Genomic DNA, 25,520 nt, shown 5'->3' with positions numbered 1-25,520 from the left:
TCAGCGGACAGTTTGACGGACAAGGTTTTTCGGAAATTCCGTAAAACTGTCCGCTGAAACCTTGTTTCAGCGAACAGTCCGCTCGTGTGTAGGCTTGTTCGTCAAACAAAGTTGCGCGCATGCTCAGAAAGGATTTTCATGCCGAAAGTTATAATGCAGTGTATAGGACGTCGTATTTTTCGTCCCGTCGTACGTGCCGTTCACGTCATCGCGCACGGTTTCAGCAAACTGTTCGTCCGTCGTGTGTGGCCATGTCCGTCCATGCTAAGTTTGAGCGGACTGTTTGCCGAAACTGTTGGACTGACAAAGTTGGGCGAACAGTCCGCGCGTGTGTACGCGGCCTTACTTAAGAGACAAACTGCTTGTCCCAAAAGATCCTACAGAAGGGACTTCCAACCTTATAAGCGCGTTTAGCTGCCCAAGAGAAGGAACTGCGTCTGGGAGAGGCTTGAACCCGGACGGAAGCTGCCGACTGCAGAAGGTAAGGACGCCGACCAGGATTCACTGCCATGAGGTATGAGGAAAAAAAGGAGAATGCGGGGGCTGTACTAACCTTTTATTTTATAATATTCACTAGTCCTGAGGGAGGAGCCAAGGCGGAGCTTGTCACAGGTATGCTGCCATGGAGGCACCAGGAAAATAAATTTTCCCATTCTGTTGCCTCTAGACCGTACATTTGATAATGCCACATTTTTTTTTTTTTTTATTAATCTACCTTTTGTAATTTGTAGTATTTGATTTTCCTCCCCTGCGGCGATGGGCGGTCTCTTGCGGGGATCAGCATCACTTCCTGCTGAACCCCGCACTGTCTCCTGGGATCTCGTCCAAGTAATCCCAGGAGACATTGCGGCTAATGCAGCCGAAATCTCGCGAGATTTCGGCTAATACAGCTGTAATAGCCGAAACTTGTTACAATGTTGTATCCTCCTTTCAGGACAGGTTTTGGACTTTTAAACCCAGGTGACTCTGTGCTGTTTCTTACTTTCCATTTTGGATTTTATCTAGAGTGGATTGAATTTATCAGAGTCTGTGACCAGATCATCCAGTGCGTTGGAAGAAGTGAATATCAAGTCACATTCCGGTATGTACACCACTTTCATGTTGTGAAGTTTGTCAGTCACTAGAGAGGTGACGTGGGCTTATTTTTGAAGTGCAGTTTGCCGCTTTTGTAAACCTGCGTGATGCTGTCTATTGGTGAATGAGAGATTTATCTAGAAAGTTGGTTTGCAGGGTTTCTTCTTCCTTTTTTATTTTTAAATGTTATATACTTAGAATGCAAGGGTAGAGCATACTGCTGTCAGTGGCGGAATTATAGGGGTCGCCAAGATCGCCATGGCGACCGGGCCCCTTGCTGCAGGGGGCCCTCAGGCCCCCTGTAAACTTCCGTAGGAGGGGAGGCTGAGAGGAGCTCCTCTATCATCAGCCGAACTGAAATCGGCTCTGTGCGGGAGCTCCTCACATTAGGGTAAAGTGTGTGCTCTTTGTCTCCCCCTACAGTGCAGTACCCAGCAGGAAGAGCCAAGGTACTGTAAACGTCTGCCGTTTTTTTTATAAGACTAGCTACTGCATTTGTGTTTATATGCGTGTGTGTGAGCATGCTTGTATGTGTGAGAGCATGCTTGTATGTATGTGTGTGTGTGAGCATGCTTGTATGTGTGTGTGTGTGTGTGAGAGCATGCTTGTATGTGCGTGTGTGAGCATGCTTGTATGTGTGTGTGAGCATGCTTGTATGTATGTGTGTGTGTGTGTGTGTGTGTGTGTGAGCATGCTTGTATGTGCGTGTGTGTGTGTGAGCATGCTTGTATGTGTGTGTGAGCATGCTTGTATGTGTGTGTGAGCATGCTTGTATGTGCGTGTGTGTGTGTGTGAGCATGCTTGTATGTGCGTGTGTGTGACCATGCTTGTATGTATGTGCGTGTGAGCAAGCATGCTTGTATGTATGTGTGTGTGTGTGAGCATGCATGTATGTGTGTGTGTGTGAGCATGCTTGTATGTGTGTGTGAGCATGCGTGTGTGTGAGCATGCATGTATGTGTGTGAGCATGCGTGTGTGTGTGTGTGTGTGAGCATGTGTGTGTGTGTGTGTGTGAGCATGTGTGTGTGTGTAAGCATGTATATGTGTGTGTGTTCATATAAGTATGTGTATGTATGCATGTGTGTGTGCGCATGTATGTCCGTGTGCATGTATGCATATGTATGTATGTGAATGTGCATGTGTTTATCAGTGGCGGTGCATCCAAAAGGGTGCACAGGTGCCACCCCCCTCTCTCCAGCCACACACTCTATGACCAATGGATAGATTCATGCATAGCATAGCATGAATCTATCCATAGCCACCGCTGGCACCCTCATATTTAGGTGCCTGGTCCCTTTTGGGGTGTCGGGCGCCTGAATTACAGCGGCGGGGGTGTTTTTGCAGCACCTGATTAGAGCCATGGGCTCTAATAGGCTTCAAAATAGGTGAACTGTGAGCGCCATGCTTGACGCTCAGAGTCTACCCAGGTGTGTTAGAAAAGTGAATTAATATTCACTTTCCTAACACTGAACCGCCTCTCCACCAATCAGGTGTGCGAGTCTGTTACCCATCACCTGATTGGCTGAAACGATAGGCGCAGCTATTGGACGCCTATCAGGAGAGGACAGGAGATGAGGATGGCAGGAGATGCATGGAGGACCCCGCTCATGGCCGTTACCCGCTGCCCCACCCAGACAGACTAAGTGGCGGGCAGACAGCGAACGGGTGGTGGGGATTCACAGTGGCAGCATTTGATGGGCACACCAACAGCATTTGATGTGCACAGTGGCGGCATTTGATGGGCACAGTGTGTGAGAGCATGTTTGTTTGTGTGTGTGTGAGCATGCTTGTATGTGTGTGTGAGCATGCTTGTATGTGTGTGTGTGTGTGTGTGTGTGTGAGCATGCTTGTATGTATGTGTGTGTGAGCATGCTTGTATGTGCGTGTGTGAGCATGCTTGTATGTGCGTGTGTGAGCATGCTTGTATGTGCGTGTGTGAGCATGCTTGTATGTGCGTGTGTGAGCATGCTTGTATGTGCGTGTGTGAGCATGCATGTATGTGTGTGTGTGAGCATGCATGTATGTGTGTGTGTGTGTGAGCATGCTTGTATGTGTGCGTGTGTGTGTGTGTGAGCATGCTTGTATGTGTGTGTGTGTGTGTGTGTGTGTGAGCATGCTTGTATGTGCGTGTGTGTGTGTGTGTGTGTGACCATGAATGCTTGTATGTATGCATGTGTGTGAGCATGCTTGTATGTGTGTGTGTGTGAGCATGCTTGTATGTGCGTGTGTGAGCATGCATGTATGTGTGTGTGTGAGCATGCGTGTGTGTGAGCATGCGTGTATGTGTGTGTGTGTGTGTGTGTAAGCATGTATGTGTGTGTGTGTGTTCATATATGTATGTGTATGTATGCATGTGTGTGTGCGCATGTATGTGAGTGTGCATGTATGCATATGTATGTATGTGAATGTGCATGTGTTTATCAGTGGCGGTGCATCCAAAAGGGTGCACAGGTGCCACCCCCTCTCTCCAGCCACACCCTCTATGACCAATGGATAGATTCATGCATAGCATAGCATGAATCTATCCATAGCCACCGCTGGCACCCTCATATTTAGGTGCCTGGTCCCTTTTGGGGTGTCGGGCGCCTGAATTACAGCGGCGGGGGGTGTTTTTGCAGCACCTGATTAGAGCCATGGGCTCTAATAGGCTTCAAAATAGGTGAACTGCGAGTGCCATGCTTGACGCTCACAGTCTACCCAGGTGTGTTATAAAAGTGAATTAATATTCACTTTCCTAACACTGAACCGCCTCTCCACCAATCAGGTGTGCGGGTCTGTTACCCATCACCTGATTGGCTGAAACGATAGGCGCAGCTATTGGATGCCTATCAGGAGGAGAGGACAGGAGATGAGGATGGCAGGAGATGCATGGAGGACCCCGCTCATGGCCGTTACCCGCTGCCCCACCCAGACAGGGTAAGTGGCGGGCAGACAGCGAGCGGGTGGTGGGGATTCACAGTGGCAGCATTTGATGGGCACACCAACAGCATTTGATGTGCACAGTGGCGGCATTTGATGGGCACACCAACAGCATTTGATGGGCACAGTGGCAGCATTTGTTGGGTACACTGGCAGCATTTGATGGGCACAGCGGTGGCATTTGATGATGGGCACAGCGGCAGAGTTTGTTGGGCACAGCGGCAGAGTTTGATGGGCACAGTGGTGACATTTGATGGTACAGTGGTGGCGCTTGATGGTACAGTGGTAGCGTTTGATGGGCACAGTGGCTTTAATTGATGTTTTTTAAATCGGTTCCCACTTGGGACTGGGCCCTGGTGTTCCACCATCGGGCTCGGAGAAAAGAGCCCTGTCCGGAGGTCGGGGGGGGGGGGGGGGGGTGGCCCTCCACCAAGGTTTCCTGCATCGGGGCCCTGAAGTTTCTAGTTACGCCACTGACTGCTGTATACTCTATATTGTGCAGTATGTGATATTTAATGCAAACATCTTGCATTCTGTAGTTTTTCTGTATTGTAAGCACATTTAAGCTTGCCATACACTGTACAATGTGATTTTACAACCTTCTTTAGAACTACCAGAAACTATACGGTGCAAGTGACTGTCCATTTGTGTTCTTTCGCATAGTTTTATTCAAGCCATACACATGGTGTTTTTTTTATTTTACTTTAACATGCAGGTTGAAGGAGGGAAAAGTGGACCCCCCCCCCACTCACACATTTCTCTTTGGATGGGGTAATCTTTCGCACTGTGGCATTGCAGTATGACAGTGGGCTGTTTTCAAATTACTAGTGTTGTCAGCTATAGCCACACTGATCATTGGGGAAAATTGTCTGGTTGTACACAAGTCATCCAATAGATCAACTTCTGTACAACCAGCCAGCCTATACATGGATCAAAATTCAGCCATTCCTGCTAAACAAGCAGAATTTTTTGACTCCATGTACAGCCAGGCTAACTCTAAAGCACAACCTCTGTACAATCAGATTGTCTTTTGTATGGCCAGCTGAAAATGCAAAAGATTTTAGTGTCTCTTGTCAATAACATTCCAGGTGATAGAGGGGCTTATTTTGAAGTGCAGATACTCAAGTGTATCTTTCAGTTTACTGTAAGTTGGCGATTATGTTCTATTTGTGAATGAAGCATGAGGGAAATTGATTTGCTGTGTTCCTTATGTTTACTGTATTAAGACACTACAGATTAGGGAATATGCCAGGGACTTGTATCCTATTTGAGATCTTGACTTCAACCATAACAAAAACGCATTGCATAGACCTAGTTTTTCTGTCTTGTTATGCACATTTAGGGTGGTCATACACTATACAATCTCCTTAAGACCCCTTTCACACTGAGGCGGTTTTCAGACATTTTAGCACTAAAAATGGCCTCTAAAAAGTGCCTGGAAACTGCCTCCCATTCTGTGCATTGTGTGCTTTCACACTGGGGCAGTGCACTTGCGGGATGTTAGAAAAATTCCTCCAAGCAGCATTTTTGAGCGGCTTGGAAGCACTGTATTTAGCGCTTTCAAAATGCCCCTGCCCATTGAGTAGGTGGGGCTTTTTACTTTTTCTACCTTTCAATTTTTAAATGCAACGCATAAACAGAGTGATCCTCACTGAGCTAGCAGTCTATCAAAATAGACATGCCATGTGTGAAAGGCACCTAACATTAATAAGGTACAATCAGCCTTAAACAAAACTTCATTAAATAGGTATGATGGTTTTAAAAAAGTGAGCCACCATTACCATGTGCAATGCTGCTGGAAATGACAAAGGGCCATGTAACTTTGTTTAAAAAATAAAAATAGCCCACATTCACATTGAGTCGATTTGACTATTGCCGGCAATGGTGCCGTCCAAATTGGTGCAATGCCGACTTTGTGGCAATGCACTGATTACCAAAAGTAATGCCTATACTACTTTTGGCGACTTCAAGGGTGATTTGAAGGGATTTATTTGTATGAACCCTCATAAATGTCTGTAAAATTACCCCAAAGTCTGACTGCATGCAGTTCCGTGCGCTTTTTTATGCATTATATGCATACACAGTGTTTTCCATGTATTCCAATGGCTCTAGTTCACACCAGTGCAGTCAGTTCCAGTCAGTTTACCATGCAGAAACTGACGAACTGACTGCATTGGTGTGAACTAGAGCCATTGGAATACATGGAAAATGTATTCGATAAATATGCTTTTTTAGCGCAGAGAAAATCACACGGAACGGCATCTGGTGTGAACTGGCCCTAAGCCTAGGTTCACACTGCTGCAATGTAGGAACAAGTGCAATTCCAGCATTTGTTCCCACATCGCTCCTCTCCCACAGGCAGTTCACACTGGCTTCTGCAAACCATGGCAGATGCATTACATTGTTATTAACACCACCAGATTGGTTCATAGATCGCAGTGTAAACTGTGAACTTGCATAGGTAAGAACACCTATGCCATCCGATTTTCAGTGTGGGAGGGGGGTCCCATTACTTTTGTTTTTCCCTGTGAATTTAACCACTTGCTTACTGGGCACTTAAACACCCTTCCTGCCCAGACCAATTTTCAGCTTTCGGTGCTCTCACAATTTGAATGACAATTACTCAGTCATGCAACACTGTACCCAAATGAATTTTTTGTCCTTTTTTTCCCCACAAATAGAGCTTTCTTTTGGTGGTATTTGATCACCTCTGGGGTTTTTATTTTTTGCGCTATAAATGAAAAAAGTCCAAAAAATTTTAAAAACGCATATTTCTTTGTTTCTGTGACAGAATTATGCAAATTATAAATTTTTCTTCATAAATTTTGGCCACAATTTATACTGCTACATATCTTTGGTAAAAATAACCCAAATTAGTGGATATTATTTGGTCATTGTGAAAGTTAGAGAGTCTACAAGGTGTGGTGCGAATCGCACAAAATTGATCACATCTGATGTACTGGTGGCCTATCTCGCTTCTTGTGACCCGAACAAGCCAGGAAAGTACAAATACCCCCCAAATGACCCCTTTTTGGAAAGTAGACATTCCAAGGTATTTAGTAAGAGGCATAGTGAGCTTTTTGATGTTGTCATTTTTTTCCCACAATTCTTTGCAAAATTAAGATTTTTCTTCTTTTTTTTTTTTTCTCCACAAAATTGTCGTTGTAATAGGTTATTTCTCTCACGTGGCATATGTATACCACAAATGACACCCCCCCCCCAAAAAATTCTGCTACTCCTCCTGAGTATTACAATACCACATGTGTGGGACTTTTTCACAGCCTGGCCACATAGAGAGGCCCAACATGCAGGTAGTGCCATCATGTGTTCTAGGAACATAAATTACACATCTAACTTGTTGACTATTTATTACACTTTTGAAGCACCAGGACAATGACACGTGACACTGATGACAGATGGCACTGATACGTGGCAATGATGACAGGTGGCACTGATGACAGATGGCACTAATATGTGGCACTGATGACAGATGGCACTAATATGTGGCACTGATGACACGTGGCACTTATACGTGGCACTGATGACACGTGGCACTAATATGTGGCACTGAAGACATGTGGCACTAATACGTGGCACTGATGACAGATGGCACTAATACATGGCACCGATGACGCGTGACACTGATGACAGATGGCACTGATAAGTGGCATTGATGACACGTGACACTGACAGGTGGCACTAATGACAGATGGCACTGATACGTGGCACTGATGACAGATGGCACTATGGCACTGATGACAGATGGCACTTATACGTGGCACTGATGACAGATGGCACTGACGACAGGTGGCACTGACAACAGGTGGCACTGGGGGCAGGTAGCACTGGGGGCAGGTAGCACTGGGGTGGATGGCACTGGGGGCAGGTAGCACTGGGGCAGGTGGCACTGGGGCAGATGGCACTGCTGGGGGAGGATGGCACTGCTGGGGGAGGATGGCACTGCTGGGGGAGGATGGCACTTTTTATTTTATTTTTTTACTTTTTTTTTTTCACTAGAGGCAGAACGGCTGCCGCTGCAGCCGTTCATCTCTCCCCTCTCACACTGTCTGTGCGAGGAGGGAGAGCGGCGCTGAGAGATGATCTCATATGTTTACATATGAGATCATCTCCCATTGGACACACCGATCACGCTGTAAACGGCCGCTGTGATTGGCCGTTTACAGCGATCTGTGTTTGCCTGTCCCCGGGGGACACGGCGAACACCGAACTTCCGCGATGCGTGCCCGCGGCAGCGCGCATTGCGTAAGTAAACATCAGGACGCCAAGGGACGACCACCCGGATGAACGCGCCTGCTCTCCGGCCGTCATTCGGCTATAGGGCGGGCGCGAGATGGTTAATGTGAGTTCAGACATACAACTGTGTGCCTGTACTGGCATTACATAGAAATCGCATGTGATCGACACCTGCGGTGCGGGTGCGAATCACATGCTATGTCTGAGATCGCAGCAGTGTGAAACTGGGCTAAAACTTAAAATTACAGGTACTAAGGCAGAAAACTAAAACGACATCTATTAAAATGAGTTCTATGATTTGCATATTTGGGGAGAATTGTTTTTGCGCGTAAAGAGATTAGACTTTTATAACGTGACAATTATGAAGCAATTTGAGACTCAGATGTCTGTTTCAGTAGAACGTATACATCAACATTGAAGAGCAATACTGAACAGGTGTGATTTTTTTTTTTTAATGCTAATGAGGCATGATGTCCCAGACTTGTCACAGACAAAGGTGGAGATGAGAAATCAAAAAAAGATAGACTCAGACCTTAAAGTGGAGGGCCACTCTGAAAAAAAAAAAATATTAAAAATTACAAAAAAATCAAAAAAAAAAAAAATGAAGAAAATTTTTTCTTCTTACTTACCAGAAATGCCTGTTGCTAGGCACATAATCCTAATCTTCTTCCTCCTCCGCGGAGATCTTCTTTCTTCTCCCTCGTCGCGTTGTCTTTTGGGTAATGGGTCGCGCTGTGTTCTGGGGACTGTGTGTCCCAGAACACAGCGCGTCCCATTCACAAAGCGCTGCGCGACTCGCGCATGTGCAGTAGGAAACGGGCAGTGAAGCCTCAAGGCTCCACTGCCTGTTTCCCTTAGAAGGAACGGCGGCGCCGGGACCCAAGAGCCGAGGGACGGGTCGGCCTCGGGCGGCCGACATCGCGGGCGCCCTGGACAGGTAAGTTGGCTTATTAAGTCAGCAGCTGCAGTGTTTTCAGCTGCTGACTTTTAATTTTTTTTTTTTTTAAACGGCCCTCCTCTTTAAGGCTCCTAATTTTCAGATATCAGTGTAAAAAGGGCTTAGCCAATCATTGGTAGTATATAAAAAAAAGAAAAAGTCCTATTGGTTGTCCGCAATTCCAAACCTCTATAAATTCTACAAACACAGCCATTTCAAGCAGAACTCCTGATCCTGAGATCGCTTGCGATATTGGATTGCCATTTTGAAGATTGCCTCCCTTTTTATAGATATTGTGTAGATTATTATTATTGTTTATTATTGCCAGTTACTGTGCACTGCATTAATACTGGTTAATATTTTTTATTTCCATTTGAACTTCTGTTTGTACTATAACCTGTTTTTGTATTTTAGGATTTCTAAAAAATCTACCATGGCATCAGAGGGGTAAGTGCATTTGATTTTATACTGTTCTTTGAATCTTCATTTAAGCGATTTATCTTCTATGCTAGCCATCATTGTTTTGTCCATGACATTTGATTGAGGAACATTCTCTGCACTATTGAGCTGCAGCCACACATACATGGACATGATTTGCAGGTCCCATAATTAAATTTTTTTATATATATTTTGTTTCATGTGTATTTTATATTGGGTTAGATACACTTATGCGCTGGTGGGTATTTGTATTTTATATTTGGTATATTTTTAATTGGGCCATATTTACATATTGAGCAACTTGTGGATTATGTGTTTTTTTTTCCCCTTTCCTTGTTCCCCCATAGACATATCTGTATTGATGGGGAATTCCATCCACAGCGCTATTGCGGTCTGCCGGCTGGAAAGGATCCCTGCCAACAGAGCACAATTGGGTTGATTTATTAAAACTGGAGAGTGCAAAATACAGTAGACAATCTGCTTTATAACTTTCGCTTGTTCAATCAAACTGACAAACCTAGAAGCAGATTGGTTTCTGTACAGAGCTCCACCAGATAGTTAAAATCTTTAATATCTGCAAACAAATTTAAAGGTGTTGTAAACACCTTTAAATGACCGGCTGATCTGATCAGTCCCGATCGCGGCCAGCAATACAGCTGACCACCTGCCCCCTGCCAGTGCCCACCTGCCCACCGCAGTGCCATCCTGAATAAAAGTAAGTGCCACCCAGCAGTGCCCACAGTGCCACCCACAGTGCCATCCAGCAGTGCCACCAACAGTGCCACCCACAGTGCCCACAATGTGCCTCAAAGGTGCTGCACCCCAGTGCCGCCCATCAGTGCCCAGCAGTGCCGCCCATCAGTGCCCAGCAGTGCCGCCCATCAGTGCCCAGCAGTGCCACCTATCAGTGCCACCTATCAGTGCCCATCAGTCCCATCTATCAGTGGTACCTATCAGTGCCCATCCGTGCCACCTATCCGTGCCACTTATCCGTGCCACCCATCCATGCCATCTTATCTGTGCCCATCTTTGCCCATCAGTGCCGCCTTATCTGTGCCCATCGGTGCCGCCTTATCTGTGCCTATTAGTGCCGCCTTAACTATGCCTATCAGTGCCCACCAATGCAGCCCATCAGTGCCCACCAATGCAGCCCATCAGTGCCCACCAATGCAGCCCATCAGTGCCCACCAATGCAGCCATCAGTGCCGCCTAATCAGCGCACTTCAATGAAGGAGAAAAATGACCCGTTTGCAAAATTTTATAACAAACTATTAAAACATGATTTTTTTTTTTTTTTGCATCTTTTTTTGTTTGTTTAGCAAAAAATAAAACTCTGAGCTGTAACTAAATACCACCAAAAGAAAGCTCTATTTGTGGGAAAAAAATGATAAAAATTTCATTTGGGTACAGTGTTGTATGCCCGCGCAATTGTCATTCAAAGTGCATCAGCGCTGAAAGCTGAAAATTGGTCTGGGACTGAGGGGGGTTTAAGTGCCCAGTAAGCAAGTGGTTAAAGGAATTACTATAAAAAAAAGCACAAAGTTACCCTCCTAACACAGGATAATGACAGGTTACAGGTCCACAGGTGCCTAACAACATCCACTACAGTGTGAGGAGCCGCTTCTTCAGAGCGCTTTGCAAGTGCTATTTTTAGCGCCTCAGTGAGAAAGTAGCCTAAAACGCATGGATTTTTCTTGCATGCTGATGCTTCAAAGTTGGGTAAATGCAAAAGGGTCTTAAAATTCTTAAATATATACTGTAATGTGCCAAATTCTTCCATCTGCCCTGGGAACCCCTCATAATGGCACAACAGGTGTACAGACCTGGAAACTCAGCACAGGGATGGTGGGAAGCCTACATAATGGGCATAGCAGTTGTAAGTTGTATAGACGTGGGAACACATCACCAGGATGTTGGGAACCCCTCATAATCACATCAGGTGTAAAGACCTGGGAAATCATCACAGGGTTAGTGCCAGCAGGTTTACAGAACTGGGAGCACAGCACAGGGATGGTGAGAACCCCTCATGGGTCTGTACACCTGTGCCCAAGCGCTCAGCACAGGGATGGTGGGAACCACTCACAACTGGCACAGCAGCCAGCAGGTGTACAAACATGGGAGCCCCTCATAATGGGGAAAAAGTTATACAGACCTGGGAACACAGCACAGGGATGGTGAGAACCATTCAGAATGGGCACAGCAGGTGTACATAACTGGGAACTCAGCACAGACTGTGCCCACTCTTAATGGGCACAGCAGCCAGCAGATGTACAGACCCAGGAGCTCAGCACAGCAACGGTAAGAACTCCTCAATGTGCACATGTCTACAGATGCGGGAACTCTGCACAGGGATGGTGAGAACCCTCTCATAATGGGGCCAGCGGGTGTACAGACGAGGGAACAACCAGTGTACAGAGCCAGGAACAAAACACAGATCCCATGCCATTCTATATATCGCTGGGGATGCCCTTCAAAGCTAACTATTTCAAGAGATGATCACACTGAAGTAGTGACTACGTTAGAAGAAGGGCTGGCTCTATTAAGGACGTGACATCATTCCAGAATCTTCAACAGTTACCCCAGCTTCCACTGCTACACCGATAACTCCTGGCCAAACAGTTTCTCGCAAGCACAAAGCTAAGAAATGAAAATACACTGGTTGAACACCCTACGCTACCACTTTAACGCAACGTTTTAGTTCTCATGGCCACTTAGATGGCTAAGACATTATACTTCACCCCAAATATTGTTGGGCAGTCCTACTGCCTCAGAATTCAATTCGTAATCCCTCTTTTTACTCCTACTGTTTGGGATACAGACCTTTACCTGTTTCTACTATGTTTATTTTTGCTAGTTTTGGTTTGCTTTTTTGTTTTTACTCCTCTACTCTCTCCAGGATGGACCTCAGTACCAAGCATGTTTACTTCTTGTCACTCTGTGGAACTGAACCCTCGAATATGGACTCGTGGATCTTTTATAGACGTAATCACGTCCAATACGAACGCAACTACCTATCATCCGATAGTAAGGTAAAATGTTGAACATAATCTCTTTTAACACTTACGGCTTAAATCACCCTGTGGAAAGAACTGCTCTATGGAAGGAAGCTCTGAAACTGCAGGCTGATATTTTATGCATCCAGGAGTCCCATCTGCTACCATCTGATCAGTTTCGATTAAAACATCCCAGATATCCCCAAATCTTTTTTGCTTCTGCTGCACAAAAAACCAGAGGAGTTGCCATCGCCATTAGAGATACTGTTTCTTTTAAAGAACTGGAGACAATCCCGGATAAGGAAGGGAGGTATTTGATCTTAATAGGAGATATAAATAACAAAACCTACACGATCGTTTGTCTCTATGCTCCAAACTCCCACCAGATGAGTTTCCTAAAATGGCTATTAAAGAGCATATCCACTGTTAAGAAAGGGGCCTTGGTGGTTTTTGGAGATTTCAATCTTACCGCAGACTATGCAATCGACACTACCACTAAGTCCAGACGCCCTTTGTCTTCCCTACAAACGCTCTTTCATTCGGAAGAGCTCTACGACGCCTGGAGGTGTCAGCACCCAGGAGAAAGGGACTTTTCATTCCACATAATGCCAGACATAATTCCTACTCTCGTATTGACATGATTTTAGTAGATAGAGTTGTGTTGCAACAGCTGTCCTCCTCCGCCATCCACGACATCTCATGGTCTGACCATGCTACAGTGTCAGTCGCGGTGGCGGAGGGGAACGCTTATTTGGGAGATTTTGTGTGGAGGGACAATTCTAATCTGCTCAGTGTACCCGAACATGCGACCTTCATATCAAACAAATTAAAGGAATATTTTGAAATTAATTCATCCTCAGTCTCTGACCCGTCAGTTCTGTGGTGTGCCCATAAGGCATACATAAGGGGCATAATGATACAACTAAATTCGAGAATTAATAAACAAAAAAATAAACAACTAGATCTCCTATTACAAGAGATTAAATCACTTGAAATCCAGAATAAGGTCGCACCCATGGTTTCTCTGGCAGATAAATTGACCAAACTCCGTTGTGATCTTAGACGTATGCTTTTAGAACGCTATGATAAATATATCGCAGCTATTAAGGTTTAATCATTATGCTCTGGGCAATAGAGCAAGTAAATTACTGGCCTATATTTTAAAAGAACACAGAGCCCGTACCAGAATCCCTTATATTAAATGCTCTGTGGGCAACGGCAGGATCATTGATCCTAAGGGTATTGCTGATGCCTTCGCTAATTATTATTCTACCCTGTACAACCTCCAGCAGGATGGAAACACCTATCAACCCTCAGAATCAGACATATAAGGTTTTTTGGAGGAGATAGCTCTCCCGGCCCTTTCCCGGGAACAACTACAATCTTTAAATGCACCAATCTCACCACTAGAAATACAGAAAGCAATCCACTCTCAACCGATTGGCAAATCCCCAGGCCCAGATGGGCTACCCAATGATTATTACAAAACATTTGCCTCCACTCTAGTGTCTCCTCTAAAAGATACATTTACTCATGCAATACAGACATTTTCGTTCCCCCCCTGAAATGCTTAAAGCATACATTGTCACTATACCCAAACCGGGGAAAAGCCCTGATGAACCCACCAATTTCCGTCCGATTTCTCTTTTAAATACAGATGTTAAATTATACGCTAAAATAATTGCCCAGAGACTAGCCCAGCTTATTCCTCTTTTGATTAATCCTGACCAATCGGGTTTCACACCTGGTAGGCAGCCATCGGACGCAACTCGCAGGGTGGTGGATATCCTCCACTGTAAAAATTCCTGTCGGACGCCTTCTCTGCTCCTATCTTTGGATGTGGAGAAGGCGTTTGACAGGATACACTGGGAATACATGGTCCATACCCTTAAAAAGTTTGGCCTTGGGGGACCTATATTGTCAGCCATATTAGCCTTATACTCCTCACCTTCCGCACAAGTATACACATCCAATACACTATCGCGATCCTTTACAATCTCCAACGGGACTAGACAGGGGTGCCCCCTCTCCCCTTTTATTTCCAACCTTCTTATGGAGCCCCTAGCGGAAAAAATTAGATCCCACCCAAATATCACAGGTTTCTCTTTCCCCAATCATACTCATAAAATAAACGTATTTGCCGACGATGTTATTTTATTCCTAACCTCCCCGTCACATTCCTTAATCAATGCCCACATAGTCCTTAACGAATTTCGTAAAATCTCCTATTATAAAGTTAATTTCACCAAATCACTAACTCTCCCTATACATGTCCCACCTGCTCTTCAAAATCGACTACAACTCCAATTCCCCTACTCATGGACTGCAGAACAAATAACTTATCTTGGCCTCCAAATTACCAAAGACCCCTCTAAATTAGCAGATACTAACTATCATGCCCTTATAAAGAAATTAACCTTACAAACCGCTCGACTTGCCAAATCCGAATTAACATGGTCTGGACGCCTAGCGTCTTTTAATATGTTACTTCTTCCCCAAATCTTATACATCTTCCGCACCCTCCCAATACCCCTCAAGACCACCCATTTAAAAGCACTAGATTCCATACTGACAAAATATATCTAACTAAAAAAAAAACTGAGATGTACCACAGTCATATTAGCTAAACAAAGAGGGGCAGGGGGTATGGGGTTCCCAGTCCTGCTGGACTACTACCGTGCATCTCTGCTCACTCAACTTAGAACATGGTTCCTATGTGGAGCGGACATTCCGTGGTGCAAACTAGAACAGACCCTAAGCCCCACCAGAGATCTTTCTCACCTTCTTTTACTTGATAGTTGGAGCCATGTTCCTTTACAAAACTTACCCATGACCCTCCGGGCCTCATGAAAAGCTTGGAGGGATCTATGTGGTGCCTTAACCCCGTCGGATAAACAAATAGAAATACCAATACCCCTGGTTACAATTGAAGGTGCTATTCCAAACAGACTTATTAATTGGACGTCCAGGGGGATTACCCAGTTAAGTGATATGTTCCATAACGACTTCCTAAAAACATTCCCACAGCGGCAAGAACAATACGGTCTTCCAAGTAATGAAACGTTACACATATGATCAGATCTCCCATCTCTTAAAACCGTTAGGGGTTCATCATTTATATATTCAAGAAGCTGCTTGGAAATTTTTCACAGTCTCTGCTGCTACCCCAAAAGGGATCTCCATTTTTTTACACGCTTTTTCAACGCAAAACCACCTTTATTAAATCAGTACCATTTCAGAAATGGGAGACAGAAATGCAGACCACATTCACATCTCAACAATGGCAAAAAGCCCTAAACACTGTGTATAAATCATCAAAGTGTGTGAATCACTGGGAATTGACTCACAAAATCACGTTGAGATGGTACTTGACTCCATACCGTCTTCATACGTTTTTTCCAGGTCATTCCTCTTTATGCTGGAGGGGATGTGGAGAGGTGAGTAACGTTATGCACATCATGTGGACCTGTAAACATATATCTAGTTTTTGGAATGCTGTGTTTCGATTAATTTCCTCTATTACCGGGTTGATTACATATCCAAAGAACAGCTTGGCTCTATTTAATCTGGGAATTGAGGTATTTCCGCCAGATTTTCGCACGGTGGTTACACATATACTGATTGCGGCTAGATTACTTATTACTAGGAAGTGGAAAAGTGATGTTCCCAAAAACATTTCGGACATATATCCTATCATACAAACACACTACAAATGGGGAAGCCTTATGGGCTGTAAAATCAGGTTCCAAGAGACAGATTGATGGTAGGTGGAAATGCTGGCTGGAAAAATTTCCACAGTAGTCGTGAGATTATACTAGTAAATACTGAAGTTTGCCCAAAAGGGTGAGTCCATTACTTTCAAGAGATAAGGCAGGAAGTTATTTATGCTGTACCATAGCGGATATATACCTATAGGTCCATACTGGAGGTCCAAATTGGTAATATAATACTCTTCAGATTATATTTTGTTAGAGGATTTATTGCCAGACCACTTAAATCCCGGTCTTGGTTTTTCTCAGTTCTCTTTTTCTTTTTCTATGGTCTTCTTTTTCTTTCACCTTTTCTATATATCTGCTTTCCTAACTTAGAGGCGTATATATCCTTTTACGTGTAAAGGAAAGTCTGCAACTGTTAAGTACTACATTAATCACCTGTAAAAAATTTTAATCAATGCTGTTGACTATTGATCCAAATGTTCCATGTGTGATATATGTATACTGGCTCAAGATTTACTGCTGATTATTGATACTATCATGACATTATGGAATTTTATACACCTATAACGACCTCTTGTAACAAATATGTATGGAAATTTATACTTCTGTTATGTTCTGAAAATATTTCTAATAAAAACTAAACTGAAAAAAAAAAAAGAGGGTTGAAGGTGCCCAAAGAGATTGCCTATGGCCACATCACCCTGAAAGCGCACCATGTCATCTGATCTCGGAGACTAAGCAGTGGCGGTCCTGGTTAGTACTTGGATGGGAGACCGCCTGGGAATACCAGGTGCTCTAGGAATTTTTTTTTTTTTGCCGTTGACTTGTTTTTACTTTGTTTTCCATGGTGGCAGTCTTGGCGTTTGTCAAGAGGGTTGAGGGTGCCCAAAGAGATTGTCTATGGACTCATCACCCTGAAAGCGTCTGATCTCAGAGGCTAAGCAGATTCAGGACTTGTTAGTACCTGGATGGCAGACCGCCTGGGAATACCAGGTGCCATAGGCTTCTTTTTTTTTTTGGCATTAGTTTGTTTTTTTCCCTTGTTTACCAAGGTGACCATCTTGACGTTTTTCAAGAGAGTTCAGGGTGCCCAAAGCTATTGCCTAAGGCCACATCTCCCTTAAAGCAACCGATCTTGTCTGATCTCGGAGGCTTAGCAGGGTCAGGCCTGGTTAGAACCTGGGTGGGAGACCCCCAGGAATACCATGTGCAGTAGGTTTCTTTTTTTTTTTTGGCGTTGACTTGTTTTTTTCCTTTGTTTCCCAAGGTGACCATCTTGGCGTTTGTCAAGAGGGTTGAGGGTGCAGAAAGAGATTTCTTACAGCCACATCACCCTGAAAGTGCTCGATCTTGTCTGATCTCTGAGGCTGAGCAGCGTCTGAAATGGTTAGTAACAAACGGGAGACCTCCTGGGAATACCCAGTGCCACGGGCTTCTTTTTGTTTTTTGTTTTTTTTTTGGCGTTGACTTGGCGTTGAGGTGACCATCTTGGCGCTTGTCAAGAGGGTTGAGGGTGCCCAAAGAGATTGCCTATGGCCACGACACCCTGAAATCAACCGATCTTGTTTGATCTCAGAGGCTAAGCAGGGTCGGGCCTGGTTAGATCTGGATAGGAGACCCCCAGGAATACCATGTGCCGTAGGTTTGGCATCAACTTGTTTTTTTCCCTGGTTTCCCAAGGTGACCACTGTAGCGTTTGTCAAGAGGGCTGAGGCTGCCCAAAAAGATTGCCTATGGGCACATGACCCTGAAAGCACCTGATCTCAAAGGCTAAGCAGGGTTGGGCCTGGTTAGTAGCTGGATGGGAGACTGCCTGGGAATACCCATTGCCACATGCTTCTTTTTTTTTTTCTTTTTTTTGGCGTTGACTTGTTATTTCCCTTGTTTCCCAAGGTGACCATCTTGGCATTTTGTCAAGAGGGTTGAGCATGCGCAAAGTGGTTGCCTAAGACCACATCACCCTGAAAGCGACAAATCTCGTCTTATCTCAGAGGCTAAGCAGCATCGGGCCTGATTTATACCTAGTTGGGAGACCGCCTGGGAATACCAGGTGCCGTAAATATTATTATTATTTTTTTTTGGTGTTGACTTGTTTTTTTCTCTTGTTTCCCAAGGTGACAATCTTGGTGTTTGTCAAGAGGGTTGAGGGTGCCCAAAGCAATTGCCTATGGGCACATCACCCTGAAAACACCCCATCTCATCCGATCTCGGAGGTTATGCAGGGTCGAGCCTGGTTAGTACCTGGATGGGAGACCGCCTGGGAATACCAGGTGCCGTAGGTTTATTTTTTTATTTTTTTGGTGTTGACTTGTTTTTTTCCCTTGTTTCCCAAGGTGACAATCTTGGCATTTGTCAAGAGGGTTGAGGGTGCCCAAAGAGATTGTCTACGGGCACATCACCCTAAAAGCGCCCCATCTCACCGCATATCTGAGGAGACGTAGGGGCGGGCCGGGTTAGTACGCAGATGGGAGAGCGCCTGGGAATACTAGGTGATGTAGGTTTCTTTTCTTTTTTTCTCTTTTTACCCATGGATACCATCTTGGCATTTGTCAAGAGGGTTGAAGTTGCACAAAGATTGCCTACGGCCACATCACCCTGAAAGCGCACCATCTCATCTGATCTCGGAGACTAAGCAGTGGTGGGCCTGGTTAGTACTTGGATGGGAGACCGCCTGGGAATATCAGGTGCTATAGGCTTCTTTTTTTTTTCTTTTTGGCATTGACTTGTTTTTTTCCCTTGTTTCTCAAGGTGACCAGCTTGGCGTTTGTCAAAAAGGGTTGAGGATACCCAAAGAGATTGCATACAGCCATATCACTGTGAAAGCGCCCAATCTCATCTGATCTCGGAGGCTAAGCATGGTCGAGCCTAGTGACCATCTTTGTGTTTGTCAAGAGGGATGAGGTTGCCTATAGAGATTGCCCATGGGTAGGGTCGGGCCTGGTAAGTACCTGGATGGGAGATCACCTAGGAATACAAGGTGCTGTAGGCTTCCTTTTTTTTTCATTTGGGCGTTGACTTGTTTTTTCCCTTGTTTCCCCAAAGTGCATTTTGGCATTTGTCAAGGGGGTTGACGGTGCCCAAAAAGATTGGCTACGGCCACATCACCTTGAAAGCGCCCCATCTTGTCTCACCTCAGAGGCTAAGCAGGGGCTGAGCCTGGTTAATACCTGGATGGCAGACCGCCTGGGAATACCAGGTGCCGTAGGCTTATTTTTTTTTGCGTTTACTTGTTTTTTTCCCTTGTTTCCCAAGGTGACTATATTGGCGTTTGTCAAGATGGTTGAGGGTGTCTGAAGAAATTGACTATGGCCACATCACCCTCAAAGTGACTAATCTCGGAGGCTAAGCATGGTCAGGCCTGGTTAGTACCCGGATGAGAGACTGCCTGGGAATACCAGGTGCCATAGGCTTCTCTTTTTTTTCTTTTTTTGGCTTTTTTTTCAAGAGGGTTCAGGGTGCCCAAAGCGATTGCCCATGGCCACATCTCCCTGAAAGCAACTAATCTCATCTGATCTCGGATGCTTAGCAGGGTTGGGCCTGGTTAGAACCTGGATGGGAGACCCCCTAGGAATACCAAGTGCTGTAGGTTTCTTTTTTTTTGTTGTTGACTTGTTTTTTTCCCTAGTTTCCTAAGGTGACCATCTTGGCGTTTGTCAAGAGGGTTGAGGGTGCCGAAAGACATTGCCTATGGGAACATGACCCTGAAAGCGCCTGATCTCGGAGGCTTAGCAGGGTCGGGCTTGGCTAGAACCTGGATGGGGAGACCCCCTGGGATTATCAAGTGCCGTAGGTTTCTTTTTTTTTTTCTTTGGCGACGATTCGTTTTTTTCACTTGTTTCCCAAGGTGACCATCTTGGAGTTTCTCAAGAGGGTTGAGGGTGCCGAAAGAGATTTAATACGGCCACATCACCCTGAAAGTGCCTGATCTTGTCTGATCTCGGAGGCTGAGCAGCGTCTGCCCTGGTTAGTAGACATGGACGCCGTCGATAAATTCATTTCGTTCTGTTCCGTTTTGATTCGTAATAAAATTAATTCGTACTTCGTATTTCGTGCCCGAAATTCCGTTCTGTTTCGTACGAAATACGAATTGTCGTTAACGTGTACGAACGTTCTTTACGATAAATTTAAAGGCAAAAACATTGCTCATTATGCTTATTATGACTTGCAGAAGACTTCTGTGATAGAAGTCAATGTAAGTTGCCTGAAGACATCAGTGAAGGACGTTCATCCTCTCTGGGCAGGCTGCCAAGAAAAGAACAAAATGATACAATGTTTCTTCTTCAATGGGCTGAACTCCATGTGTAGAAGTTCTCAGTTTAACCATTTAAAGACTAAATCTTTTCTGACACTTGTTGCTTACAAGTAAAAATCCAGTAGGTCTTTCAAACGCAAGTTAGCCCTTTTTTTTTCAGTCGACCTCTAGGGAGCAGTGACATTAGTAGCGTGACATACAGCAATGACACCTGCACCGTGATAGAGTGATCTGACAACAGCACCGTGATAGAGAGCACTGACATCAGCAGCGTGACATACAGAAATGACACCTGCACCGTGATAGAGAGCACTGACAGCAGTGTGACATACAGCAATGACACCTGCACCATGATAAAGGGCTAATTTGCATTTGAAAGACCTCTGCGCAAATACCACGTCACAAAATATTGCAACAACCGCTATTTTATTACCTAGGGTCTCTGCTAAAAAAAAATATATAATTTTTGGGGCTTCTGAGTGATTTTCTAGCAGAAAATACTGGATTTTTACTTGTAAGCAACAAGTGTCAGAAAAGATTTAGTCTTTAAATGGTTAAACTGAAAACTTCTACACACGGAGTTCAGCCCATTGAAGAAGAAACATTGTATCATTTTGTTCTTTTCTTGGCAGCCTGCCCAGAGAGGTTGAAAGTCCTTCACTGATGTCTTCAGGCAATTTACATTGACTTCTATCACAGAAGTCTTCTGCAAGTCATAATAAGCATAATGATTGAGATCCGGAATTCGTAAACAAAAGTTCGTATTCCGTACAGAATTCGGACGCACGGCAATTTGTATTTCGGATCCTCCCGAACGTACAAATTTTGAGAAATTCGTACGAATTTGCGATTCGTACGAAACGAAGCGCACATGTCTACTAGTTAGTAACAAATGTGAGACATCCTGGCAATAACCAGTCCCATTTGCTTCTTTTTTTTTTTTGGGCGTTGACTTGTTTTTTCCCCTACTTTCCCTAGGTGACCATCTTGGTGCTTGTCAAGAGGGTTGAGAGTGCCCAAAGGTATTGCTTATGGCCACGACACCCTGAAAGCAACCAATCTCGTTTAATCTCAGAGGCTAAGCAGGGTCGGGCCTGGTTAGTACCTGAGTGGGAGACCGCCTGGGAATACAAGGTGCCGTAATTTTTTATTTTTTTGCCGTTGACTTGTTTTTTTCCCTTGTTTCTCAAGGTGACCATCTTGGCGCTTGTCAAAGAGGGTTGGGGATACCCAAAGAGATTGCCTACGGCCATATCACCGTGAAAGCGCCCGATCTCGTCTGATCTCGAAGGCTAAGCAGGGTCGGGCCTAGTGACCATCTTTGCATTTGTCAAGAGGGATGAGGGTGCCCAAAGAGATTGCCTATGGGCTGGGTAGGGCCTGGTTAGTACCTGGATGGGAGACCGTCTGGGAATACCAGGTGCTGTAGGCTTTTTTTTTTTTTGGAGTTGACCTGTTTTTTATTTCTGGTTTCCCAAGATGACCTTCTTGGCATTTCTCAAGAGGGTTTTGGGTGCCAGAAGAGATTGCCTCTGGCCATTCCACTCTGAAAGCACCCAAGCTCATCTGGCCTTGAAGGCTAAGCAGAGATGGGCCTGTTTAGTACCTAGATGGGAGACCGCCTTTTTTTGTGGTTCCCCAAGGTGACCATCTTGGCATTTCTCAAGAGGGTATTCCCAGGCGGTCTCCCATCTAGGTACTAATCAGGCCCGTCCCTGCTTAGTATCAGATGCTTTCAGGGTGATGTTGCCATAGGCACTCACTTTTGGCACCCTCAACCCTCTTAACACCAAGATGGTCACCTTGGGAAACAAGGGAAAAAAAGAAGTCAACTATGCCATATTAGCACCTAAAGAAATGAGATAGGCAGTCATAAACTAAAAGATGCGTAAATTCCAGAAAATGTACCATCGTTTTCAGATGCTATAACATTTGCGCAAACCAATAAATATACGCTTATTAACATTACCAAAGACATGTGGCTGAATAAATTTTGACCTTAAAGTATGAATAAAATTGAGTTTATTGGATTTTTCTTTTAACAAAAAGCAGAAAATATAAATTTCTTTCAATATTTTAGATTTTTCCGTTTATATCGCAAAAAAAATAAAAAATTGCAGAGGCAATCAAATACCTTCAAAATAAAGCTCTATTTGTGGGAAAAAAGGATGACCTACGTGACCCACACTGACCTACCCGACACACGCTGACCTACCCGACACACGCTGACCTACCTGACATACATACACTGACCTACCTGACATACATACACTGACCTACGTGACCCACACTGACCTACCCGACATACATACACTGACCTACCTGACCCACACTGACGTACACGACACACTCTGACCTACCTGACATACATATACTGACCTACATGACACACACTGACATACACTGACCTACCTGACACACACTGACCTGGTACCTGACATACAAACTTGATTGACCTACCTGACCAGGAGGAGATAGACTTCATTTGTTCAGGTACTACAGCAGCAGCTCATCCGTGGTGCTGGTGTGCAAGGCAGCCAGAGGAGAGCCGCCCACCCAAGTGGGTATTGATGTGGTGCGGCTGCCGCATTGTCATTTCTGCCGCCTTCTTCCTGCTCCAGGACAGCGAGCTGGGAGAGGACTAAGATTGGAGGAGTGTAGGCTAAGGGAGCCGCTGCGAATGCTGCTCAGGGTGGCGACGTCATCCCTTTCTCTCCCTCCTGGGCTCTACACTCCACGCTACCATAACAGCTGCGGGACAATCCAGACCAGAAGTCGTAGGCCAGGCCCCATGAGCACTAGCGCGGAGGAGGAGGAAGTGCAATCCTCCTCTGCTTTGAATGTTGGGCAGTGTGGGCACAGTGGGCAGTGATGTTAATGGTTGCTAGCCGCCAGGCGGCTATAGCAATCAGTGACCAAGAGTAAAGTCGGGTGGAAGCGGGGCAGAGCTAAAGCTGGAGCCAACCATGGCTCAGTCTGCCCCTGTTCCCTGCATTCTGGACCGAGACTCAAGACTCTGGGCTATTGGTCCCAGACTATGGCCACCCCCTAAAGACGCCTCTGTTTGTCCCCAAAGTAGGGACGTACATCAGAATGCAATGGTCGGCAAGTGGTTAAAGCGAAGCAGTGCCGAATTGCAAAAAGTGCTCTGGTCTTTGGCCAGCCAAATGGTCCGGCGCTGAAGTGATTAAATGCCCAAAATGGTCCTTGGTGACTAAAAAAGGCACACTCCTGACCTTTGAATGCCAAAAAGGTCCTCGGTGACCAGGGGCGGACTGACAACTAATGGGGCCCCCAGGCAATAGAAGCTCATGGGGCCCCCTTGGGCGCCACACCTGCACAGGGAGACACGGGGGGAGCACACAGGGGGAAACTGGAGGAAGAATGCACACGCTCACACAGGGACACACACACACAGGGGGACACACTCGCACACACACACAGGGGGAACCACTTACACACACACGGGGACACACACAGGGGAAGACACACACACACACACACACACACACAGGGGGAGACACTCACACACAGGGGGAGAGACACAGGGCAAGAAACACACACACACACACAGGGGGAGACACACACACACACACACAGGGGGACACACACACACACACAGGGGGACACACACACACACCACACACTCACACGGGGGGCACGCACACTCACACGGGGGGGACACACAATCACATGGTGGGACACACACACACTCACACAGACACACACATTTATACAGGGGGAAACACACACACAGGGGGGAAGACTCTCTCACACACACACACACAGGGGGAGACACACAAGGGGAGGCACACACACACACACAGGGGGACACATTCTCTCAAACAGGGGGACACACACACGGGGACACACACACACACCACACACAGGGACACACACACACACACACAGAGGGGGGATACACTCACACACACACAGGGGAATACACTCTCACACACACACACACACAGGGGGACACGCACACTCACACAGGGGGAGACACACACAGGTGGACAGGGACACACACACGGGGACACAAACACAGGGGGACACACACACACACGGGGGACACTGTGGGTTGGGGGGGATCCGGGGCCCCATGCATTCTGTACCGCCGCCTCCCATCACTTGTGGCAGGCCCAGGCTTCACTTACCGAATGCCGATAATAACGGCGCAGCTCCCCGCCGGCCCCTCCACTCTTCTGCTGTGCCCGTATCACATGCCGCGATCATACCAATTACAATACTGCTAACGGCGCACTGCTCCCCGCTGGCCCCTCCTCCCCTCCCGTCCGTCCCAGGTGCTTGTACGGTATGCGTTGTGACATCACCTGGGAGGGAAGGAGGGGGGCGGCGGGGAGCAGCGCACCGTTAGAAGTACCGTTAGCAGTACTGTAATCGGCATGATCACGGCATGTGATACGGCACAGCCACTTCAAGTGGCCTCTCATGTGGCCGAGACCGGGCCGGGCCCCTAATGACCTCGGGCGGCACCCGAGTGACCGACTGGTCCGTCCGCCCCTGTCGGTGACCAAAAACAGCTGGGTGTGCTGTTTTTTTTCACTGGGGCCCATTTTTGGCCTCCAAGGATAATATTTAGCCTAGAAGGGCCAGGCTTTTTTTGGTCACTGAGGACCATTTTTGGTATTCAATGTTTGGTTGTTTGTATTGCACAGTGACCTTTCTGTAACCTCTAGCCTCCCTCTGCTGTGATTTATTACAATGCACAGTAGGTAAAAGTACCTTTGCCGGGTTAGCCCCCCCCATATCAATATTTAAAAAAAATCGTATTCAGTTTGTTAGATCTTTTTTAGATCAGGTTAGATCAACTGTTTGCGTTAGTTCTCACACAGAAGAAGCAATATTAACAGTTATTTGCAGGGGGGCTAACCCGTCATCAGCCCGCCTTATCAAATTTTCTGGCCAAAAATCATTCA

At 45.8% G+C, this 25,520-nt stretch overlaps 1 long non-coding RNA gene and 4 pseudogenes across 1 annotated transcript; all 5 read left to right on the top strand.

Moving 5' to 3' along the window:
* Window positions 1-932: 932 nt before the first annotated feature.
* On the top strand, window positions 933-12,650 carry LOC143959111 (uncharacterized). The gene is made up of 3 exons (XR_013270173.1): window positions 933-1,081; window positions 9,599-9,631; window positions 12,519-12,650. It is a non-coding gene; the product is annotated as an uncharacterized LOC143959111 (long non-coding RNA).
* A 5,844-nt stretch (window positions 12,651-18,494) lies between these two features.
* Window positions 18,495-18,613, top strand: LOC143959261 (5S ribosomal RNA; annotated as a pseudogene).
* Window positions 18,614-18,908: 295 nt separating this feature from the next.
* Window positions 18,909-19,027, top strand: LOC143959263 (5S ribosomal RNA; annotated as a pseudogene).
* A 774-nt stretch (window positions 19,028-19,801) lies between these two features.
* LOC143959215 (5S ribosomal RNA) lies at window positions 19,802-19,920 on the top strand (annotated as a pseudogene).
* A 1,904-nt stretch (window positions 19,921-21,824) lies between these two features.
* Window positions 21,825-22,015, top strand: LOC143959184 (5S ribosomal RNA; annotated as a pseudogene).
* Window positions 22,016-25,520: the final 3,505 nt, after the last annotated feature.

The sequence above is a fragment of the Lithobates pipiens genome, unplaced genomic scaffold, assembly GCF_037356315.1.
Source record: "Lithobates pipiens isolate NorthernLeopardFrog02 unplaced genomic scaffold, aLitPip1_a1.2 Scaffold_67, whole genome shotgun sequence".
In the NCBI taxonomy this organism is placed as follows: Eukaryota; Metazoa; Chordata; class Amphibia; order Anura; family Ranidae; genus Lithobates; species Lithobates pipiens.
Note: the sequence above shows the minus strand (reverse complement) of the source record. Positions and strands in the feature narration are given on the sequence as shown.